A 24200-nucleotide genomic window follows, 5' to 3' on the forward strand; every position below is an offset into this window, starting at 1 on the left:
TTGAAAACAAATAGAGAACCTGTGATAGCTTAAATAAAGTTTCTATGATTCTTTTAACACTGGCTGATAATCATATTTTTTTAAGATAATATTCACTTGAAAATGGAGGCTGTAATAATGTTGCATATTGGTCACCCGGGCAACATCAGGTTGTCAAAATTGTGTTTTTTTAATTGTTGTTGAAGTATGGAATGTTTCACTAAGAAAAAATGTTAAAAAAAGAATTTATGACAATGTAAGTTAAACGAAGAGAATTGTTTCAAATAGATTTAAGTTGTAATGAAAGAGTTTGGAATCTAGTTTCATAAACAATAATTTCTAATAAACAATGGGATGACCTGAGCAATAAGTGATCTTGTTGTATGACATCAGTTTAACAAACTAAGAGAGAGAGAGAGAGATCATATAGTCACAGAACACACAGAGGTTAAATTCAAAGTGATTCAGATGTGGAGTTAGCCAGATAAAAGTTGACTCTGGAGAGATTTTGTTTTTTTTGGAGTCTATAGAAGTGATTGAGTGGACATAAAAAAGTAAATTCAAGATCTCGAGAGACACATGTAACTCCGAGGAGACCCATGAAGATGAATAAATGTGGTATATGAATATAATTTCGTGTGATGGTGTTTTTCTTTGGACAGTGAGATAACCAACCAAGAAAAGGAAGAAATGAAATGAGGTATATGCCTTATCTCAGCACCTCACAAGAAATAAACTAATATATATATATATATATATATATATATGGCATAATCATGTTGACTCATCAGATCACAGAAGTTAAGCCACATTGAGCCTGGCTAGTGCCAGATGGGTGACCATTTGAGAATTCTAGGTGCTGTATGTGCTCTCTGCTTATCTCGGCATCTACTTCCAGTCGTCCAGTACATACACTTCACTTGCCACTGATATTTAACAATGTCGACTCAGGAGAGGTGTGGTTGAAGATTGCGCACCTCCAGCCACAAAAATTTCACACACATAGGCACCCCTACGTAGGTATCCATACGCTAACAAAGACTGAAGAGCCTATTTTTAATATACATACATACACGTTTTGTAAAAAGAACAGTCCTGTATTAAATAAACCGTACTTTATTTTTTTTAACTTGGGAATCACCACTTATCAAGACTCAAAAGCCACTTGAGGATAAGAGTTAACGAATATAAGGTGATAGTGTAGTAATCGTTAGTGATGTAAATTGGTAGAATTTGATAATTTATGGCGACGGCTCAACAAGAACTTGTTCATTGAATTTGAAGGCAAACATGTTGTATTCAACTGGGAAGCAAGCCAGTGGAACAATGTTCTACAGGTGAGCAATTCAGGGAAATAAGCTTTGTTCATGGAATTTGCATTTAGATTTATGCAAAGATAATTGTACATAGTGGTCGTAACTAATTGAGTGTTTTCTGAAAGTTTTTCCCATGAAAATAGCAATAGAGCAGAGACAGGTTCGCAATGTCTCGTGTGGGAAAGAGATCGCAGGCATATAAAAATGTACAAGCTAGACACCCGGCGTTGCTTGGTCGTACAATACACTTAAATGATACTTTAATTTATGTAGATTGTGTATGTATTATTATAGAATCAATTCTCTATTGAATATTATATATTATGAGGAATAATTTACCCGGTGGACAAATCTACAAAAAAAGATAAATAAATAAAATAAATAATAATAATGACAAGCCGTGTGTGCGTAGTCTCCCTCTGGTGCTGCATGTGAGATGGCGCCACAAAAAATAGTGAAGAAATGATGAATGTGAGAAGTGTAAAGGGCCAATGTTGCCTTCACATTTTTGCCAAGTTTCAGAAAAATCTAATGGATGGGCATTGGGGCAAAAGTTATGAGGTAACAAGTGTCATTTTTTGCAATTTTGGGGCATTTGTGACTGCTTTTAAGCTCCTGGGAACATCAAACTCCAGTGAAAATAGACAAACAGTGCAGTTTCACACCTTAAGACATGTATATTTGAATTCAGCCCCATGGAAAATCACTATATAGACATACATATCAAGTTTTTGAGTAATATGAAAAAAGAGCTCCAAAAAGGCATGGTTTTTTAGTCCTAAAAGTCCCAGAGGGATGTGAACCAGAATTTTGTCAGGGTCACCCATACTGAATTTATATTAAAAACAATAGGCACCACATTTTGGCCAAGTATCAGGAAAATCTAATGGATGAATCAAACGCTAGGGGGCAAAAAGCGTCATTTTTGGCCATTCTGAATCTCTTTTGAGCCCCTGATGGTGCCGAATCCAAGTGTAAATTGATAACGGTGCAGTTTCAGGCCTTAACACATGTATATTTGAGTTGACCACCATGAAAAACCACTATATAGTCAGACATATCAAGTTTTTGTCGAGAAATATGAAAAAAGCACCACAAAAAGGGCCATTTTTAGCACTAAAAGTTTCTGGGGACGTGAACCAGAATTTTACCAGGGTCACCCATACTGGATTTATATTAAGAACAATGGGCTCCACACTTTGGCCAAGTTTTAGAAAAATCTAATAGATGAATCAAAAATTATGGGGCAAAACGTCATTTTTGGCCATTTTGGGGCATTTTTATTTTTTTTACCTCTTTTGAGCCCCTGGGGACGCAACAAGAATTTTCACAAAAAATTTTTTTTTTTTTTACTGTGCACATCTTTTTAATGAAATACAATTTTTGGCAAAATGTCAGGAAAAACTAATGGACGGTTATCTGGCAATCATCCGGAATAATGGCCACACGGGCGCCACTGAAAACATAGGCCCTCTCCAATAAATCGGGGGACCAATGTAGTTCATCAAATTCTGTTGTGTTTGTTAATATCACGTTAGCTGATATTTGCCCTTGTAGATGAATGCCCTGGAAACTCACTTCTGATTAATGTTTAGTTTTAAAATATGCAAATGAAGAAATGATTTGCATCAATTTTAAAATGGTACCTCTTCTTTTATCATAAATTGAATGCATTAAGTAAAAAATTAAAATAAAATGGTGTTGTGCACCCGGGCTTGAACACGGGATCATTTGATCTGTAATCGAATGCTCTATCACTGAGCTATGTTTCCAGATGTCAACAAATCGGGGGGGGGGGGTCTGAGAAGAAATTATTTGTTGAGATATTATTATCTCCCTTGCTGGTGCAACCTAAAATATTTCCCTGTAAAAATTCTTTTTGATCAATAAGAAAGAAAGATTATTGTTAGGATTGGATTTTTTGATAGTTATCAGACAAATTTCTGTATAAGACATATCTAAGAACACTGCCAGACAAATTATCTTTGTGTGAAATTTGCAAAAGACAGGCACAGCCGTTTCGGAACATATAAGGAAGGAACTCACACACACACATACAAAGTGACTTTTCTATAATAGTGCATATATATATATATATATACATATGTAAACACCGACACCCATGCATTGTATAAAGCACCAGCAACAAAGTTATTCAACAAAGAAAGGCGGAACAATATACATCAGTTTGAAACTAGAAAATAGACACGGTATTAATATGAACATTTATACATACATACATTTAGAGACATATATCTCCTGTTGCACAGGCACTTATGCAACAATAAAGAATAAATGGAATTTTTTGGCAACTTTCAAAAAAAAAAAAAAAATTTTAAATAGAGCTCATTTGGTGACATTATCCATTTTAAAGTAAACATATATATTTTTTCTATAACCTACTAAGTTTCTACCTATTTCTCTTAATTCTAAGACCTAAGCCTAATGATAAGATCCAAAAATATTTCTGAAATCTCAAAGAAAGAAAAAAAAAAATATATATATATATATATATATATATATATATATATTTATTTATTTATTTAAAGTGATGGTTGTGTAATTCCAATGAGAGAAAAAATGTATATTTAAAAGAGTGTAGCCATCAACAAGCATTTTATCATATTTTTATTTTAAAATATTTTTATAACGCGTTTCAAGCTTTGGTTCGCTTTCTTCAGATATTTTCATGAAAAGGTTTGTTTGTTTGTTTTTTTTAATGGGAGTTTGAAATGTTATTTTTACATCTGCTGATACTAAATGTGTTTTTCAGGTCTCAGACATTCTGTCTCCAATAGTAAGTGTTGGTAGTGTCCGGTCAGAGTTAATTTCAAAGAGGGGGCTTTTGGTCCATTTGGTGAAGGGTTTTATGTTTTTTTTAGTACTTTCTTTTCCCATGTATAGTACACATTCACACACAAATACATGTACATACACACATGCACCCGCATACTTACACAGGCATATACACATATACACATGCACATACATAGAAATATATGAAGGAGCATACACATACATACCCACCTACACACTCACACACGTACTCACACACATCCACCCACTAATATATCACACACAAATTGGTTATTTTTTATATTTATTTATTTTATTTTTTTATTTATTTTTCCCCCCAATCAAAACAAGCATGCATACATGTACTTAATCATTCAAACATAAGTACACACACAAGTAAGATGGAGAATAGGTAGAACATATACACGTACACACATACATACATACATGTATGCACATACACACTCACATACATCCGCATACTATGCAGACACACATACATACACGCACATGCATATATATAGAGATATATGCAGGAGCTCATACATACGCATACATCCATATACACACATACACACAAATACATTTACCCACCCATATATATATGCATACATATATATATATATATACACACACACACACATATATACACATGCGTATACATTCACCCACCCATATATATATGGACACACGCACCCATAATCACACACATACATACATATTCATACACCTTTACCTTACATATATATTGGTTGAAGTTTTCTTTCTTTCCTAATCCAAGCACATATTCATACATGAATTCAGTCACCCAAACATAAGTGCACGTACACACACAAACAAGATGGAGGATAGATAACAGATGATATATATATATACACACACACACACACACACATACACAATCACACACATACACACGTGTGTACATACACATACATACGTATAATTTCTAATTGTTTGTTTAGTTTAGGGAAATGGTACTATACTGGATATGGATGTGCGCACCCGTGAAAGTTTGCACGTGCTTTATTGTGCTTGTTTTGTTTCGTGTGTGAGGGTGCACATTTACCCAAGTATGCATGCCTGCAAGTGCACTTTGTGTTTTGCCTATTTATGTGTATAATTATTGAGAGATGTTTAAGGCGGGGTTGAACATTGCTATGAAGTTTTTTTCTTGTGTTAGCAAGTAGAAGTAGTTGTCAGTTTGGAAGATGGGCATTATCCCAAATCTGCCTCCACTGCATGTGTGTAGATGTTGTGATACATGCAGGTGTCTATTTTCCACGATTTTGATGTTGGATCGGTGTAGGGCTACTCTATTATTAAGGTTTTTTGTGGCGCCTATGTAGGATTTATCGCATGCTGCACATTTTATTACATAGATCACGTTTTTTGAGGTGTAATCTAGGTTTTTTTTAATTTTGAATGTTTGTAAGGGGTTCGTGAATGTATATGTGTTTCCATCTAATCTTATGTTGCAGACTCCACATCGTTGTTTGTTGCATTTTGTGACTCCTTTTGTTGTGTCTTGATTGAGTTTGGATGAGGTAAGAATGCGTTTTAGGTTTTTGGGTTGTCGTTTGCTTTTTATTATTTTTGTTGTTTTAAGGAACATATATTTCTATGTATGTGCATGTGTGTATGTGTATATGCCTGCGTACGTATGCGTGTGCATGTGTGTATGTACATGTGTGATTGTGTGTGAATGTGTGCTATACATGGGGAAAGAAAGTCATAAAAAAAACATAAAACCCTTCACCAAATGGACCAAAAGCCCCTTCTTTGAAATTAACTCTGATGGAACACTACCAACACTTACTATTGGAGACAGAATGTCTGAGAATGTTCATCACTCTGAAAAACACATTTAGTATCAGCAGATGTAAAAATAACATTTCAAACTCCCATTTAATAAAAAAAAATAAATAAATAAAAAAAAATAAAATAAACCGTTTCATGAAAATTTCTGAAGAAAGCGAACCAAAGCTTTATAAAAATATTTTTAAATAAAAATTATAAAAGGCTAAAAACCCCACAATTGTTGATGGCTACACTCTTTTAAATATATATATATATATTTCTCGATAATAACCACTGGATTTGTTCTCCGCTCTTTCTCTTTCTCTCATCATCCATCCTTTTTATTTACACTAATAACTTCCACAATCTAAAACATTCACAGACAGTGTGAAAAGTGTGCACGGTGACAAGCAAGCAAGACCAGAATTTAATATTTTATAGTTAATCTGCTTGATTCAATTCAGCATTTTCAACAATACTAAACAGACATCTTAAAATGAATATTTTTACTAAAATAGAATCTATGTAATGGCAGTGGTGATGGAACGGGGAATGAAAGACGTTTGTCTATGTAGTAACATCATAAGCTGCATAATCAAGGTTATCAAAAAGACAGATTATTTGTTTCAAACCTGTTCAGAAGAATTTAATTGTGAAAGTTGGACCCACTCCACTTCAGCACCATCATCCCCATCCCCACTCCAATCTCCTGTTATGATTTAATGGAAGGTCATATATTCCTTATATTGCATCTCACATTTACTCTGGATTTCTTTTCTTTCTGTTTTAATCTATGATAGAACATATGAAAACTGATCAGATAAAAAGACAGTATTTTATATGATGTTCATTATCAACGATTTTAAACAATAGAATTTATTTAGAATTCATTTTATTTTTGTCTACTTTTATTTATATAGAAAGGAGTGGCGCGTACACTTTCCAGCAACATTTAAAAATGGCAACAGCAATTTGAATTTTTTTTTCTTTACTCATTTCTACTCCAAGCAATGCATACTGCCACTTGGATGTAAGGGGCTACTATTTGGGATCTTGTCTAGAAGGGGACTGAGGGGAGTTGAATAGTGAAATGTCTGTTCACATTACCTTTAAATTTCTGCAGTTTAGTACAGTCAGGGAAGCAAGAAACAGGAAGGAATTTTAAAGTCCAGCAATTCAAAGGAAGAAACTACTGGAGAAGAAGAATTTCTGCCATCTAGGCTGCTTAAGAGTAAACGATTGGAATTTGGCTGCTCGTCGGGTTAGTCAGGAATATCTACGTTGAGGGGGTACAAGTACTGTGAGTTCATCAGGACACATTCTATTAAAGTACTTGTAAAATAGGCACAAGGATGCAACATTGTGGCAATGGAATAGAGATTGGAATTTTACTGGTGATAATGCTAGACTTATTAGATTTAACGCTATTTTTTTGGACACTGTCTAAGAATGAAAGACTAGTGGTAGATGCTTCAGTCCAGATGTGACAGCAATACTATGCATCAGTGAATTGTGTCTTTGTAAAGATATAGAATGCTCTGTAGTGAGAGTAATTTTCTTGCACGGTAGAGAGAGCCCACCTTTGCAGCAGTCTTGGCAACGTCCTCAATGTATTTGTTCCAATTCATGTTGACTGTGAATGTTGAGTAAAGGAGTTTGAAATGTGTGTCACGGAAATTATTAGTTGTTAAAAGAAAGGAGTTTAGTCTTAGTAGAATTAAATGTTACCATCCAATTACAGTACTATCAACTGAAGATCACAACCCCTATGTCTATTATAAAACTTAGTGTCATTAGCAAATATACTCATCTGGGGCACAATTTTACCTGGGTGGTTATTTACGAATATTAGAAAAAGTTCCTAGGATCAACCCCCCAAGGCACACCTGCATTAATATCCTGCTGTTTAGATGCATGGCCATCAAATACAACTTGAATTCTTCTCTCGTCTAGGAAGGATCTGATTATGTTGAGTATTTATTTAGAAATACCATAGACTTTTTGTGAGAAGCCATTCATACCAGACCTTGTCAAAGGTGTTGGATATATCTAGATTTGTCTCATCCAGTGCATGGTATATGCCTTCAGAGTTGGTTAAAATATCTGCAGTAGAATAGTCTTACCTAAATCCATACTGTTAGTCAGAAAGAAGCTTATCATTTACAAGATGGTGACTAGTGTTTGATTGCTAAAATCTTTGAGTCTTTAATCAAAATGAGGGGCAGAAGATTGACAGGGTGATAATTGAACAGGTCAGTTCTTTCACCAGAATTTTTGTATACTGGTATAACAGAGGCAATTTTCTAGCTATCAGGGATATGATTATACTGTTCTCATCTCAAGTGTTATTCTCAAAACGTTTCAGCAAATGTAACCTCCAACCTTCTTTATGTGTATCTCGTCACACTTGTGAATCTTTCTGTACTGTAAGATGGTAACAGTATTGGTCTGACAAACAGATACACACTCTTCATTAACAGATAAATGTACTGTGATAATTAAACAAATTAAACACATTATGAGCTGCATATTTTTTAATACTAAAAACGGTTCAACATTATCTTCATCAAGAGAATTTGAGATAAGATTTGACTCTGGAAATCTGATAAGTTAAATGTGACACAAAAAAAAAACTAAAAACTGTTAGAAAGTTAACAGAACATGTGACTGAGAAGAGATAAGACTAAAAAAACTGTAGAATTGAAAGGAAATAAAATGCAAAATATCAAAAATGAACTTTAAAAAAAAAGGCAATTCAAGTGGTGAAGGAAGGAAAAATAATCTAAGGCAAAAAGAAGTCCTGAAACAACACACTTCACATAGAGTGAGAATAGATGTCAGTAGGGGACAAACAAAGGTTTCAAGGTCAATTTTGTTCTCTTAGCTTAAGCTTTAGCACCCAGTCACTTACTGGTGTCTCCTCTAATTAGGGAACTCAATCCACTGCCTTCATTTCATTAAATGTGGTGTAAGGAGAAAAAGAAGAAAATGAAATTGGGTTAAAAGAGGAGAAGGGAGTATCACCTTACTTTTCAAGTATGGTTGTTTCTAGAAAGACCTAAAGTAGATTTGTTTCCACACCAAAAAAGATAAAATATTAATTATGAATTATGCATAACTAGGAGCATTTAAATACAAGGATGAAAGATGAATTGATCAAATTTTATTTTGATAATATTTCTTCAAATGAGATGTTGCAATTTACATTTTTTTATGAACTAGATATTTGTCTTCATCTTAAGTTTTATGTTTCAATAATTATATTCTACTAGAAGGGTTACTTGATATTGCTCAGGACAAAAGTGTGACATTTCTATTAAAACATCTAGCCCTAAAATCAAGTATTTTTGCCACATCTGGGCAGGAGCTGCTCTACACTCCCTATCCTGCCTTGTTTGAGTTCAAAACCGGCTTCAAAATCTAGTGGGGGATACTCCTTTCTCTTCCCTACAACTTTTTTCCGACAAGAGACATTGCGAGTCTGCTCTATCACTATTTTCATGGCAAATGCTCGACTGAAATCTAATCTATCGTCCCCTCTTGTCAAACTTTCACAAAAACACTCAACTAGCTACAACTACTCTAGAATTTTCTTCAATCTCTATTTATGCCTCAATGTAAAAGCAGATTCTATGAACAAAGCTTCTTTCCCTGAACTGTCCACCTGTGGAACACTGTTCCGCTGGCATGCTTCCCAGTTAAATACAACATAGTAAACTTCAAATGTAAACAAGTTTGTTAAGCCATCCTTATAAATAATCAAACTCTACCCAATTTACACCATAAGTGATTAATACACCACCACCTTACATTCATTAATCCTTATCCTCGAGTAGCCGTCAGGCCTTGATAAGTAGTGACTCCCAAGTAAAAAAAAAAGAAGAAAAAAAAAAAAAAAAAAAAAAAAAAGAAAAAAAAAGAAAAAAAAAGAAGAAAAAAATTTCTTCTTCCCTCTTCCTCCTCCACCAACTAACTGGATATACATACAAAAAACTCTTGTTTATGTCACAAATTCATTTAGGAATGAGTCAACATTTTCTTTCCAAATTAATAAATAATAGTGTAATAAAAACGACCCTCCCCGATAAACACTGGCCCAGTTGATCTCAAGAGAATAAATTTTTCTAAATTTTAGATATTATTCATCCGGGGCAACACCAACTAAGAAAATACCAACTTGTCAGTATTTCTTTTTATCACTTTTGACTTTTAGCCAGGCATACAAACATACACACAGACAACTGCACTTTACATAATAGATTAACTTCAGATTCCTTTTGTCATCTTTCTAGATATCTATAAAAGTGAGAATGTGTGTGTATGAAGACACTTCTCAACCTATATACTCAACAATTTTTTTATCTACAGATTTCAAATTTTGTATATAGTGCATTCAGGTATGTGGAAAACTTTTTAATCAGTTTTCATCCAGAAAAAGGGCTGCTTCGAGGTCAAAATTGAAAAAGTGGTACACAAGTGTCATCAGATTTTTATCTGTTTGCTGTTTCATGAATGTGCATGCATGAATGGTTCACATGACAGATTCCTTATGTTAAGTAAGAAGGTTTGAAAACACTTATTAAAGATTGTGTCAAGCTGGCTTAATGATTATTGTACTTGACTTAACGTTTTTAAGTTTTGGTTTCAATCTCAGCTTAAGTATTTTTTTTTTTTTTTTTTTTACTTACAAGAAGTAAACTGTTTAGAAAAACATAATACTCGCATGCTCATGTCTCAGTTTCTTTCCATTTTGATTTTTTTTTTGAAGAAGAAATTTAACATTATGTTCAATACCTGCAGTATTTCTGTTTATAGTAAATAAGAAATCTGCATTAATTAAAATATAAATATTATACATATTTTATGACTAGGCAACATCGGGTGGCCTGCTAGTCGTAGATAAAAGCTTTTGTCAAAAAATATTCTAGAGTGAATTCTACCTGGAGGTTATGTGTTCAATCCCTGATGAAAGAACACAAAAAAAGTCTCATATGCAATATCAAACTAGACATGGAACTCTGAGGTTTACCAAAGTGTTATTGTGATACTATGAAGATGACCTATGGTCACTAAGTGCTGAAAAGAGGGGGGACAACAGACAAGAGATAGGAAATGGCTTAGAATAAACAAAGAAAGAGGAAGTAACAAACAATGAATCTGTAGGTACTTTTAGATTAAGCCTTTAGATTTAACAAAGGACAATAGAAACCTAAAGAGAGCCAACGACACTTGACAGGGGTATCACTGAGATGTTTAGAGAGGGAAGAGCAGCTTCCGGGTAGCCGGGGTGGGGGACTTGATATCGCAACACCAGGTAGTCAGTAGTGAGTTTGCAGCGGGCAACAGTTGACGGGTGGACAGTAGGAGTTTGAACGCCACTGAAGGCGGATCATGATTTGGACCAGGCCAAGAGCCCTTGAACAACCAGAGATGAATTAATCAAATAACCAACGAAGACAGCCTCGACAGTAAAGAAAATTGTGAACCTCAGCATGTAGACTGCAGTTTCACACACACCCAGATTCCAACCGATATATATGTGAAGAATCAGTGTTTGTGTTTTTCTCCTGTTTGTTTTATTCTTCTAGTTGTGGACCCACGTGTGTCCCCATCAACAGTCACCAGTGAGAAAGATGACAATCTGGCCATAAGAAGATAAGTTGACAAAAAGTCCATGGCACACACGACGTTGGGGGTCAGCAGTCTGTCGGGAGCCACACGTGTTGTCACACTATAAACCTTTGACAAATTATTAGAAAATTACATACAACTTTGAATTTAGTGCCGACTCAAAAATGGCCAACCATAAACCATAGAGAGCGATAAAGAAGACGGCAGGTTGCAGTCCTATGTCTAATTATTTTTCATTCTAGTTTCCCTAGAGCTTATTTCATTTCTGTTTACATAGACGCATACGCGGTCAACTTCAAATCACACATGGAACTTATATTGATTCTTTCGATCTACACACTAAAAAGATTAGAAAAATTTCAAAACGGAAACTCTTGTTTTGTCTTTAACAATGTTTATATATATATATATATATATATATATATATATATATATATATATATATATATGCATGTGTGTTTATGCCAGTAAACCACTTCTTTAGAAAAATGTACAAATCAAGAAGGTGAAATAGCATAGAAGACTAGACTGCAAAGCTCTGGTATGAATATTAGTCTAAAAAATAAAAAAAATAAAATTTAACTAAAACACCCACTACTAGTCACAAAAAAGCATTTTCTGTCTAATAGATAGTGTGATTTTATTCCCCACAATGCTTGGCCCAGTATAATCAAATTCATGTGGAGTGGGATGGTGATGGGATACATAAGTTAAATGCTCATAATGTAGTCGCAACACAAGACTCCATTATATATATATATATATATATATATATATATATATATATGAAACAATTAAACAATTTATATATCAAAGAATGCAAAGAGATTCTAAATCTTCAAAGGTTTTATTTTTAAATGTTAATGACATTTACTCTTAAAGATTTTAATTATGAGAATTATTTCAGATTTCTAAGCAACACAATTAAATAATTTATTGTATTTTTATTGCAAGCTCAGTTTTAATTCTGGAATCAAAAATCCCCAGGATTCATTTGTTCATAAAGATAATTGATTAAATTACAAAAGTTTTTTTCAGTTTCTTTAACCATGATCAATACTTTTGTCTTGGTGACATTTACTCAGCCTTTATTTTCCATAGCATTTTTTTGATTTTAGAAATAAATCTTTCGTTGCTTCACAGCCAAGTACCAAGTTACTAGTATACAGTATTTTTTCTGAACAACACATGTACAGATTCATAAACAATGGACCCGAAAGACAGGTGCATGCTAACTTTAATATTAAACCTATCACTAATTCTAATACAACTTTGTGTATTGCTTGAACAATCTTCACTAACCACTTGCTTACTCCTCATTTACACAATGCCACTCAGACAACATATAATGTTAAAAGCTTTCTCCAGATCCATAAAAGCAAAGTATAGGTTCTTCTTACTAGGGAACTTCTCTTGCATTTGTCCTAGAATAAATATAGCATCAGTGGTACTTTGCTCAGACAAAACGAAATTGCATTGCGTCTATGCTTATCTGACTTCTTATTTGCTGCCCAATTATTCTTAATCACTTTCAGAACCTGATCCATCAACTTTAAACCTTTGTAATTACCTCTATCAAGAGCTTTTTCTTTACGCTTGTAGTAGTTAACAATTTAGCTAAATTCCCTGGCTTTTGGAATAACCTCTTCTATTAAGATATAATTTGTCAAGGCTGTGATCAACTTAATGCCCGTTTCACATTTCAACAACGACACCTAAGGAAATATGTAGTGCTAGGGTATAACAAATTTAAATTTACTTACAGATAGAAGACATACAGATATGTCTGCATATATAAAATCAACAATAATAAATTATAAAGTCGACTGTAAATCAACCAATAAGAACAATTATTTTTATTCATGCGACAATAATAAAGTAAAAACAAGATTGATTTTATTGCAAAAGCAACAACATTGTGTATGCACAGTTGTCTATAAATCTCTAAATAAAATATTAATTACAAATGTTATCTTTATCTGCAGACTGTTATCCCCATCTTCATAAAGTCTCTTAAGCGTATCCTCAGTAATTCCTATCCCGACATGGTTAACCACCTGACAAAGACCAGAGGCCGAAACGTTGTGAAACACCAATATAAAGATGAGGATTATAGTCTGCAAATAAATGATTAAATGTACAAATTATACATCTTAAAGGATTCCAATAATAAAATAAATGTTATTTTATTTGGAACAGGGAGTGTAAATATAGAAATACAAAAGATGGCCAATACTTGATAAGCAAGAAGAGAGGGGGGTAATATCCTTGTCTTGTATTTATGAGTAAACAGGGTTTTTTTTTTTTAATCTGGTGTTAAATTATCAGCAAGTAAAACAAATGTCAGTTGAAATTCATTCTTTTCCATTCAAGTTGAGACAAGAAAAAGAACATTTTCAGACTACAAATGCTACAAATATAACTGCTCTCTCTGAACTCTCATCCTTGACGTTATTGTCATGTTGCCTACGCACAGTTCAAACATTTCAAAATACAACCGCTAGATACGTGCTGTTCTTTACAAACAGACATCTTTCTCCAACTTTACAACATGGCAAGACAGAAGAAAAGGAAAAAAAAGAAACAAAACAACACACTGAAGATGGAGTATACCTCTGAAATATATTTGTGATAAATTTCAAACAAGTAAAATATCTGTTTATTTTCCTACTATTATATTGTGATTTGGCTTTCAAGCACACTTGATGCATATTTTATTTTATTCAAATTAAAACAACATTCGTAATATGAACTCTCATCCTTGACGTTATAAAGAAAGTTGTTTTTTAAGGGAGGAGGCGGTCATTTTTATTTATGGTGGCTGCCACTACTCCTCCTCCTCTCTTGTGCCTCCCACAAAAAATAAAATAAAATAAAAGCAAAAATAAGAGATTTGAATCCCGCACAAAAAAGGGACGTGACTTTTGTATCCTGATACTAATATGCAATTACAGACCACTGTTTTTATTTTCAATATTTAAAAAAATATTTTAATGGCATTTTTATTAATACTTAAAAAATATATTATTTATTTCAATTTTATTTTTAATATTTCAACACAAATTTTTACTACATAAAAATACAATTTTCAAGACATTTTCCATGGTTTATATCATTTTTTCCCGGTCGTTGCATTCAATCTACCATTTAGCCAAACAACATATACACCCACCTTACATCTATAGTGGATGTATACAATGTAATCAAGGCCCATACATTTTATAGCAATTAGTGGGTGGTTTCAGTCCTGCTTCGCTTGGCCTAGAGGTTAAATCCCCCGGCGTTAGCTACACAGATGAGGCACCATGCTTCCACTCAAGGAGTAGCATCACAGTTGTCATGCTGATGACTAACAGTGTATCGAGAAGTCCAATCCTCAAGGGGAACATATTCGGCAGGCAAAGGATCGTGTTCCTGAAGCCATCTACATGGACTTCAACCTTTATCTCAACAAAATCAATACTGCTGGGGAAAAAGGGTGGGATCTCAACCAATGGTCTACAAGGTCGCCATTTCTTTTCAGAAGAGGTCATCAATTCCATTGAAAAGTTGGCACAGAAGCATCGAGACAATTCTATTCTTCACTGTCTTATCTTTCAATTGTGTCAAACTTAATCTGGCGAAATTCTAAGAACTTTCTGAGCTGACCACCTTTTATTTATGTGACAATTTTCCTTGAGTCAAAATGAACCATATCTTGCACAGGACTATCATTCTGCAGAATTGATGAGTTTTTGAAAGCTGGTCATGATCTAGGAAATTTGTCAAAAGAATGCCTGGAATCTAACAGCAAAGACATTTGCAATTAGCTACAGTTTTTATCAAGAAAAACTGTCCCTGTGAACCAACTAACCGATGTTGTGACAAGGTTACTGGAAGAATCAGATTCTCATTCAAAATCTTGCTACGCAACATCAGCCAAGTTCTGTACTGAATGTGGTGATACTGACCATACCATACGTTCACATAATTGGTTGTTTGGCATGCCCAAGAGGTGGCATGCAAGTCTCATTGAAGACTTTCTCATTAATTTATCTTCATATTGGACATATAGATATATATATAGTGCGAGATACGAGATTTGAGACTTTTTCAGACTGTGTCTAAAAGTAACTGACTAGTGGTAAAAAGCACTACCCCAGATATAGCAAAAATATTCCATGCATGAGCAAATTGTGGCTTTGTAAAGATATTAGAAGCTCTCTATGCAATTAATTTTCTAGTCTTCCCCTTTTCTGTAACCAAGTTGAATATAAAGTGCATTTAGGAATCCATTCACTTGTCAGGAGAAAAAAAAAGAAATATCAACTAATAACACTTGATATGTGACCTAACAGATTACATGTTTTCTATTAAATTTAAGTTGTTTTATTATTTTACGATTTGGAGTTGAGAACAAAAAATGTCACAACTTTTTGTAATATTTTCTGATGTTAACTTAATATGCTGCAGCCATACTCTTGAAAATATATGTGGTGAGGTGTAAACGAAGATGGTGGGCAAAGACTAGAGATTAGGGAGATTATATAGTTAGCTTAGCAAAAATATATTACAAAATCTTATTTATAGTCACCGAACTGATAGTTTTTCTATTATATTAAGATGAGTCATTGAAAAAATATAAAAGAACAATGTCACACACACAAAAATATGAAAAAAGAAAAAGGGAGAAAACAAAAAGAAAAAATAAAGGAAAAGAAAAGAAAAGACAAAAAGAGAAGGGAAAAGAAAGGAAAAGAAAAGAAAAAACACAAAACAGGAAAAAAACAAAAAAAAAGGTAAAAAAAAAAAAACAGAAATGGGGACAAAACAAAAATGGGAGAAAAAAAAACAAAAATGGGAGAAAAAAAACAAACAAAAATGGGAGAAAAAAAAATGGGAGAAAAAAAAACAAAAATGGGAAAAAAAAAAAATGGGGGAAAAAAAAACAAAAAATGGGAAAAACAAAAAATGGTAAAACAAAAAATGGTAAAACAAAAAATAGGAAAAACAAAAAAAGGGAAAAACAAAAAAAGGGAAAAATAAAAAAAAATAAAAAAATGGGAAAAAAACAAAAAAGTAAAAATGGGAAAAAACAAAAAAGTAAAAAAGGGAAAAAACAAAAAAGTAAAAAAGGGAAAAAACAAAAAAGTAAAAAAGGGAAAAAACAAAAAAGTAAAAAAGGGAAAAAACAAAAAAAGGGAAAAAAGGGAAAAAACAAAAAAGGGAAAAAAGGGAAAAAACAAAAAACGAAAAAAAGAAAAAAAAACGATAAAAACAAAAAATGGAAAAAAAACAAAGGGAAAAAACAAAAGGGAAAAAAACAAAAAAAGGGAAAAAACAAAAAAAGGGAAAAAACAAAAAAAGGGAAAAAACAAAAAAAGGGAAAAAACAAAAAAAGGGAAAAAACAAAAAAAGGGAAAAAACAAAAAAGGGAAAAAACAAAAAAGGGAAAAAAACAAACGGGGGAAATCAGAAACGGGGGGGGAGTGGAAACGGGGAGAACAAAAAAGAGGAAAAACAGAAACGGAAAAAACAGAAACGGAAAAAACAGAAACGGAAAAAACAGAAACGGAAAAAACAGAAACGGAAAAAACAGAAACGGAAAAAAAAAGAAACGGAAAAAAAAAGAAACGGAAAAAAGAAAAGGAAAAAAGAAAAGGAAAAAAGAAAAGGAAAAAAGAAAAAGAAAAAGAAAAAAGGAAAAAAGAAAAAGAAAAAAGAAAAGAAAAAAAGAAAAAACAGATAAGGAAAAAAACACATAAGGAAAAAAACACAGATAAGGAAAAAAACACAGATAAGGAAAAAAACACAGATAAGGAAAAAAACACAGATAAGGAAAAAAACACAAAAGAAAAAAAAAACGAAAAAATAGAAAAGAAAACAAACGAAAAAAAAAGAAACAAAAAAAAGAAACAGAAAGAAACAAAAAAATAGAAACGGAAAAAAAAAGAAACGAAAAAAAAGAAACGAAAAAAAAAGAAACAAAAAAAGAAACAAAAAAGGAAACAAAAAAAGAAACAAAAAAAAGAAACAAAAAAAAAAAGAAACGAAAAAAAAAGAAACGAAAAAAAAAAGAAACAAAAAAAAAGAAACAGAAAAAAAAGAAACGGAAAAAAAAAGAAACATGCCAGACAAAACCATTTCAAGTGTTTAGAGAAAGGAAGAAAGCCAAGAGCATGTCAGACATCCTACTCCCATAATCTGAAATGAATTCAGAAACAAATCTTTCACTATTTCCATGAGAGGTGTTTCTTTTATTCTTACTTTTTTCTTTTCTGAAACTTCCCAGGTTTTTTTTTTTTAAATTTCTTTTTTCACTTCATTAATTAATATAAAACTATCACTCAAAGTGAAAACACTGGCGAAACACTTGTTTTTGTCATTTCTTACAAAGTGTGTACATGTATATATTTTAGATCCAATCGATCACATTCATAAACACAGGTAGAGTTCACCTCAGCTATTTTAAAAAATAGTTCACACTTCATACAAGGCAGCCGAAGATATAGGAATCTTAAAAATTACAACTAACGAAAAAAAGAAATCTTTACATTTACTTACGTGCTTCTGAAATTGTCCAACTCACCCAGACAACACAAACTGTAAGTCACATATTTATTTACTTACTTTGTTTTTGTTTGTTTGTTTTTTTATCTACTTGTGTGTTTTTGATTTTTTCATTGGCTGAATATATACAAACAAGCAGATGGACCAGGTGTTTCCCCAGGTGTAAAATATACACAGCAATTTTGTTTACATGTTTCAAATCTCATATGTAATATTATATAAGAACAGTTATGCAATAAATACGATTGATAAAAATGTTTCGTAATTTTTAAATTCATAAAAGAATATTAAATTATCATTTTGATAGGTTTTTAGAAACTGATTTTTGCCTACTCCTTCTACATACATGTTCCGATTACCAGAGATATGAGTTGCCAATGGCAAACACTAAAATTGACATGAATTTACCACGGAAACCACGGCTGCCCCCCTCTCCCATCTTAATTTCTCAAGTGAGTACAGTTTAAAGACAGAAAGAGATAAAGCAACAGAGAAAAAAAAAAAAAAAAAAAAAGAAGTGAAATGATGAAAAAAATAAAAACGTCAAAAACAGGTTTTTAAAAACAATGCTCTAGTAGTGATTAAACATAAATTAGTCTATGAACAAAAATAAAATGTATTTTCTGAATTCAAATAAGTGGAATTCCGCTTTTCTCAATTTATAAAAAAGCAGAAATCTCAAATCCCTGAATTACCAGTCTAAAAATCAGGTAATAATCTTATAATATCTTCAATCCTAACCAATAAGAAAAGTAGACATGATAAGCCTCCATTGAAAAGGCTATATATAACAAGCATTCAAAATAGATCAACGAAAAAAAAATAAGCTTCAAATGAGAAAAAAAGTCATACCTTAATTGAAAATGAAAATGTGGAAAATCTACCATTCACAAATAGTCTGAAACAAAAAAGGACGAAAACAAATCACAAAAATCTAAATCATGCTGAATCATGCAGAAACAAAATAAAATGAAAACAAAAACAAAAGTAACAAAAATCAAAACGAAAAACATAAAACAAATTAAATTATATGCAAAAATGTTACATTTTTTTTTTCCAGTGTCCTCAAATCTCAGTGAGTAAATTATATTTTGTCAATCACACTCAAGTTTGTTTCGTTTTTCCAATAAATCTTTATATTTAAAAAATAAACTGCACATATGAAAGTTTGTCGATTGTAATATGGAATCTGAATATAGGCACATAATTTGGATTGGATTGATGTAAAAGTTTTGAATTTTTTTTTTTTTTTAAGTGATTTTTTTCCAGGGATTGTTAATCTTCACTTTGAAATAGCACTTTCGACGATGAATGCACAGATTAAAATGAGCACCTTAATTGCCATGTTTTCAAATATAAGTAATTGTCATTCTATTTTAAGGCTACTCTATTGAATATCAAGGGAAAATTCATCAAATGCATTTGAAATTCTTAAAAAGTATTCATGCAATTTTAATTAGCTACATTTTAAAGTAAATGTTACAATTCTTTCTTGATTAAATTTCTATCCAATTATTGCATAATTTTTCATAGAAATTATTACATCATTACGTATGGAATGCCATATTGCATGTATGCCAATTAAAAATTCAAGAAAGTATAGTTTCATTAATCCATTTAGAGGATCTTTGCAAGATAGATCAGAAATGCAGATATCAGAAAGAGGCTTAATTAATACTAGCAGTTCATCCCAGCTTTGCTCGGGCCCTATGTACTGTTCATAACTTTATGTGCATATGTATATATTAAAAAGAGTGCATATGTATGGTAATGCCTTTCTATATAATAGGCCGTCTTAACTACCATAGAGAAAAGTTGCTAGAGACCGCAGGGGTTGAATTCTTTTTTTAATTTGTTTGTTTTTTGTTTTTTTATATTGGCCCCTTAACATTTGTTTTTGGCTCAAATCAAATTAAAATGTTTGACCCATGTCCAAGTAATCTACATCTAAAATTTCAAGTGTTTAGACACAAAATTGGGGAAGGAGTTTAGAGTCTGCAAAGGTCAACTCTGACTTCTTGGCAAATTTTTGCCCAAAAACTGATTAAAAAGTTTGCTGCATGTCTGAATACCCTTTATGTAAAATTTCAAATTCGCTTAATAGTTTGCTAGAGATCACAAAGGTCAAATTTTTTTTAACCATGACCCCTTGCAAGTCAAATTTTCAGCAAAAAAAATGATTAAAAAGCTTGCCCTATGTCTGAATACACTTTACGTAAAATTTCAAATGTTGAGACTAAAAATTGGCTGAGTAATTTGGTAGAGACCGCAGAGATCAATTTTTTCAAACTTTGACCCCGATTATGACTCCTTAACATTTGTTTTGAGCTCAAATCAAATTATAAAGTTAGATCCATGTCCAAGTAACCTATATCTAAAATTTCAAGTGTTTAGACACAAAATTGGCGAGAGAGTTTGGTAGAGTTTTCAAATGTGAAATCGTTGAACTTTCTACCCTTAACAGCCAAATTTCTGTCCGAAAATATATGAAAAAGATTTTCCCAAATCTCAATACACCTTATGTCAAATCTAAAAAAAAAGGAATTAATATAGTTTAAACATGTTTATCATTTATAAAACTCCAGCTATGTAAAGAAATCATATAAAGAAAATTTCATTTAAGAAAGAAGAGGACAGCCATCAAAGAGATAGGCCAACCTGATAAGGGATAAAACTGGCATGCCACTCCTGGCAGCTGAAAGACTGGCTTAAGACTGATAAGTTGAAATTTTGCTTTCAAGCATGTGGAGAAGTTCTCTGGAGTATGTACATTAGTCAAAATCAAATATGACAATGTATTGATCATTTAATACGATTGATAAACTGTAAAACTCAATCAACAATGGACAACACCGACAAGTAAGAACCTTTTGAAAACATCAAGTCAAGCTTGAACTAAAGCTGCCAATAATATCAATAAAGCAAAATGGATATCAATATTGAATCCAGACGAGGCTCCCAGCATCTTCTTGATGCAGATAAATTACTGAAAGCAATGATCAATAATTCACAAACAATTTATAAACTTTGCTGTGTTCAACACCTTGCATCTCTACGAGGGCAGAAGTAGACAAGGTAGTTTATGTTGGTAAAAATACCCCCCCCCAGCAAAAAAAAAAAAGAAAAGAACTTATATTTGAACAAAAGTAATTGTCTCAGTCTACAAGGATTTCTCATCCACTAACAGAGGATAAAAAAGATGAAATTTAGCATCAGAATAGATAATTTTGCAATATTTGCACAAAATATAAACAAAATTACATTAACAACAGATTAGGCAGAAAGCCGTTCAAAAAGGAGGTGAGAATGGGTATTGTTGGTCACAAATACTAAAAAAATATCTATCCTACTCTAAACTAGAATCACCAGTAACAATAATACCACATTTATTCAAGGCGCCATCCTACTTAAAGATTTCCTCAAATGGTTAAACATTTTATTACTCATGAATATAAATATGTGTATATACAATAATTTCATTGGAAAGATGTGTGGAGTAAGAAAAAGTGCAACAAATTTGGTACTTAGCTCCTAGCCAAAAGGCCACATCAACTAGTCCTGTGCTATTTCAAAACAATAAAGAAACTGAGAAGAGGATTCCAACATGAATTTACTGAAGTACAGAAACTTCTCCATCTTAAAGTTTTTTCATCAGCTTAGTGTAGCAAAGGCAGAGGTCCACAATGGTTCTACATCTGAACTTTAAAGTATGCAAGCTTTGGGGTGTGTGGAGTTATATCAATAACAATTACTCCCAGGTCCACTCTAACCATGACAAACAAATACAACACTACCCTCCCCAAAGGAGGAGGCAATACCTGAGAGAATAGCGTCATGATAACAGAAGAGATAATATATTACTAAAACTATGAATTGAGTATTAAATAATAGAAGTAATAGTATAATTTCATCTTCAGACAGATACCAAATTTCCGTTAGTAATAATATTTTGCTTTTAGCATTTAAGAACTACTATTTTCGGAGTCTTTGATTTAGACCATGAGATTTTGTATCAAAAATAAAAAAGAGACAAATACGAAAAGCATTTACGTTGTTTGAAATATGTTGTCCAATCACCAACAAATAGAAGTATTCACTTGTCAACACATTAACTATTTACAAGCATCCAATAATACAGCAATTGTATTTAGAGATTGGTCTGTAAACAACTTATAAATCAAACAGTTGTGTAGATAAGCAGCAGTAAGAATGTGGTCCGACCTAGTTGTACTAAGTTACGAACAGTTATGGCAGTTAAGAAAAATGTAAAACCTCTAAATTATATGATTTTTATTTTCACTTCTTTTCATTTTTAGTCAAAGGAACATTGAAGTTTCAAACAACATGATTGATCTTCCTGTAAAGTATTTTGGCCAGATTAAAGAAACATGAATGTCTGAGAGACAGTGCTGTGAAGTAACAGATATCCCAAATTTACAATTTTTAAAATGTTGCTAGCAAGACTTAGTCACATTTGTTCTAAATGAATCTTTACAGAGAGTTTTTAAATTTTAAATAAATAATTTTAATTCCTTGGAAAATTCAAATAATGGATTCTGAGAAATTTGAATCCCAAGAGCAAATGATAAAAGCTACATTAAACTACACGCGTGGAAATTAAAAAAAAAAGTTCAGCATTTAAAAAGTTTCCCAAATTGTCCATTTTTCAAATGTTAGTAAAAACAGTTTGGAAAAGCTAATCAGGAATGGTTTAACTTTTAGATAAAAAATTCTAATCAAAACTTGAAAATGGCAGCAAAAACATAAAAGTTAAAAGGAAAGTTTGTCTCCGTATTATAAAAATAGTACTTGTACGTATCCCAAACCAAAAGTTTATTTTTATTATAAAATATTTTTATATGGTAGCATATTTTTTTTCAAAACATAAACAATGATACCAAATTTATTTTAGTAGAACAATTAGACATTAAATTATGACCATTCAAATTTTGTTAGAAAATAGAAAATTTTCCATCTTAGGTGCTATTGACCCAGAAGTCAATTTTTAGTGTAGCATTTAAAATGCAGGCTTTGACCAAGTGAAATATCTTTATGAATGTAATGAATAATTGACCAAGTGAAATATCTTTATGAATGTAATGAATAATGACATGTTGTAAATAATTAATCAAAATAGAAATAATAATTAAGTCGACCTATTTCTATTTTCTGGTAATTTTAAGTGTCTATCACTTTATTGCAGGTCTACCAAAATGCATAAAAATGGTTGATTGACAGCTAGTGAAAAGGAACGCGTTGTTGCAAGCCTTGCAAAAGGTTTATCACTAATAGATCTAGCCAAGGAGCTTGGAAGAGATTGAAGAACATTGTCTTCATTCGTTGAAAATCCAAACATCAAACCAAGTAAGGACAAAAACACAAAGTCAGTTTCTGCTCATGATGTTAGAAAAATTTGCCGTCAACTTATCAAGCAGCTGGGCAGCAACAGTGCTGCTTTATTTGACAAGGCTGGACCTTTCTTGTCCAGAAAGACATGCTGCAATGTCTTAAATGAAATTGCAAGAAGCATTAAACCCATAGAAAGATCTGTTTTAAACCAGACTCATAAGGAAAAACATTTAGCTTGGGCTCAGAAATACATAAAAACCAGCTTTGAAAACGTTCTTTTCACCGATAAGGCCAGAACAACCCTTAATGGATCAGATAGGTGGACCAAAGTTTGAAGTCCTTTTATATTTGCTACCCTTCATTCATTCCGTCATCAACATTAAGGTAGAGGTGTCATGTTTTGGACTGGAATAATCTGCAATAAACTTATTGGACCATTTCGAGTGCCAGAAGGTGTCAAATTGACAAGCCAGTCTTATATTTTATTTTTAAATGAGCATTTGTCACCATGGCTTGATGACCTTCCATTAGCGTGCCACCACAACATCCTACCTAAAGTCATTAGAGAAGAAAATTGGATGACATAACCACCTTGTTTTTCAGATATAAACCCAACTGAGCAGCTCTGGTCAATAATAAAGATGAAAGTTTATGAAGGTGTTCAATTTTTGTCGAAGAATGAAATTTGGAAGAAGATTTTGGAAGTTTCCTATAGCATCACATCATCTCAAATCCGACGATTAACATCATCAGTTGACAAGAGGCTATTCAAAGTGATTT

The 24200-nt window shown here is 32.3% G+C and overlaps 1 protein-coding gene across 49 annotated transcripts in view; it reads right to left on the reverse strand.

Moving 5' to 3' along the window:
* The window catches only part of LOC145295927 (tudor domain-containing protein 7-like), a 336149-nt gene that overhangs the window by 232893 nt on the left and 79056 nt on the right, over positions 1–24200 (reverse strand). For 27 of the 49 annotated variants that reach the window (XM_080141773.1, XM_080141767.1, XM_080141753.1 and 24 more), the window contains one exon: positions 18924–18969. The exons of 15 other annotated variants lie outside the window; for them this stretch is intronic. The gene's annotated coding sequence lies outside the window, so the exon portion shown is untranslated. Of the gene's footprint in view, positions 1–18065; positions 18192–18923; positions 18970–24200 lie in introns of those variants that run through there. 7 more of the 49 variants (XM_080141803.1, XM_080141791.1, XM_080141780.1 and 4 more) reach the window with 1 other exon arrangement.

Source organism: Euprymna scolopes, chromosome 16, assembly GCF_053919585.1.
Source record: "Euprymna scolopes isolate OS-2025 chromosome 16, ASM5391958v1, whole genome shotgun sequence".
In the NCBI taxonomy this organism is placed as follows: Eukaryota; Metazoa; Mollusca; class Cephalopoda; order Sepiida; family Sepiolidae; genus Euprymna; species Euprymna scolopes.